Consider the following 2,500-nt stretch of genomic DNA (forward strand, 5'->3'; position numbering starts at 1 on the left):
TATGATAACTTGTTTATTTTTTTGTCTTTTATTATGAAATACACATTAACAATCTTACAGTTTATAACATATATATACATCAAAGTATATTTACATAAATATTTTTTTTTATTTTACATATAGTGTAATTACAATTGAAAATTTTTACTATTTATCTAACTATGTTTTATAATTTATTCAATGCTAATTAGAAATCTATCACAGTCTCATTATGAAATTGATTTTTGTAAAATCGTCTATTAATTTGTTTTTCTCTTTTTTCAGTGGTCGATCCAAGGTAATTTTCTTTTGCCAAATAGATCAAGGTGAAAGTTGTTGATGAATCTCTCTCTCTCTCTCTCTCTCTCTCTCTCTCTCTCTCTCTCTCTCTCTCTCTCTCTCTCTCTCTCATAACATCTTCCCAATTTAGGTTTTATTCTATTTTCAAATTTTACCTTCTTGAAAAACTATAAATTGAATGGCATTCAGACAATTGTATTGTGGCATCTTGGTGTATTATCATTGTATTTTGCTATGTACTTTAGAATTTATTCTAATAAAATCAAAGTATGTAATTTCACTAGTGTTTGCTCATACGAGAATTACCAAAATAAACGGTTTTGCTTTGCAATGGATTTTTTATGGATTCCTTATAAAAATCTATTTTTTTTTTTATCAAATTAAATTCATGTTGTAGTCAATGGAGGATACAAGACCGAAAATAAAAAAAATTATCACTCGACACCAAGACATTTACTCACCATACGTAAACACATGCACATACACACATACATACATACATACATATATATATATATATATATATATACAGTACCGGAATATATATATATATATATATATATATATATATATATATATATATATATATATATACATATATATATATATATATATATATATATATATACAGTACCTGTATATATATTGTATATATATATATATATATATATATATATACAGTGTATATATGTGTGTGTATATATATAAGTATATATATATATATATATATATATATATATATATATATATATATATGCATATATATACACACACAAATATATATACATATATACATATATATATACAGTGTATACAGGTACTGTATATATATATATATATATATATATATATATATATATATATATATATATATATATATATATATATATATATATAATGTGTAATGTTGTTAACACCCCACACCTTGTCTATGAATATTCAAGGGGTTTATATTCCAAGGGCAAGTGGTATATATATATTTTTTTTTTTTTTTGCGATCACCCATCCAAGTATTGATGGGGCCTAATGTTACGTAACTTTGCTGACTGGGTGACCAGCATCGTAGCTAACGTGTTGATGTGTGAATATTTGTGTGTTTGTATGTGAAGATTAATGATTACGAGTACGTATGTATACAGAAAAAGCTTAGAATATAATTCAATATGTAGTGAATTCTGTGAAAATCTGTGAAGAGAAAGCTATAACCAAGCCCGAGGTATGGTAATAATGGTTATATGGTCGTCCCCTTGGCTTAAGGAAGCTAAGCACTAGAGCCAAAATGGAACTTCTGCCAAATTTATCTCAACATTTCTTACAAATGATTAATCTATATTACATGGAAGGGATTCCTAATGACCTATTCTCCCTCTCCCATCTACAATTATGACCAAAGAACTTCTTTCTCACATTATTTGAATATGAATCTGGAGACACTGAATCCGAACCATAATTAAATCTAATTCGATACAGTACAGAGATTAAAGATTAGATATAATCCAATATGTTAGGAAGAATTAGAATTATTTTTAGGTTACATGTAAGTACACGTGGATCTATCAAAACTAAAATGAAAATTTACTTCAGTAGAATCCTATCCACCATCACCATCGTGTCTTCGTCCTGTATATAAAGCATTTTGTTTATATATATATATATATATATATATATATATATATATATATATATATATATATATATATATATATATACTTATATGTATGTATATATATGTATGTACGTCTATATATATATATATATATATATATATATATATATATATATATATATATATATATGTATGTACGTCTATATATATATATATATATACATATATGTATATGTATATATACAGTATATATATACATATATATACACACATATGTATATATATATAATATATATATATATATATATATATATATATATATACTGTATATATATACATACATATATATATATATATATATATATATATATATATATATATACTGTATATATATATACATATATATATATATATATATATATACATACATATCATACAAAGAAAAGATCACAGTATATTCACTGATCCTTTCGTCATTTAACTGGTGAATCGTGTATAAACTTCTTGTGCACAGACTCACACATATATTTGTATATATATATATATATATATATATATATATATATATATATATATATATATATATATATATATCTTCAGACGAAGTTATTTGCC

Source organism: Palaemon carinicauda, chromosome 10, assembly GCF_036898095.1.
Source record: "Palaemon carinicauda isolate YSFRI2023 chromosome 10, ASM3689809v2, whole genome shotgun sequence".
In the NCBI taxonomy this organism is placed as follows: Eukaryota; Metazoa; Arthropoda; class Malacostraca; order Decapoda; family Palaemonidae; genus Palaemon; species Palaemon carinicauda.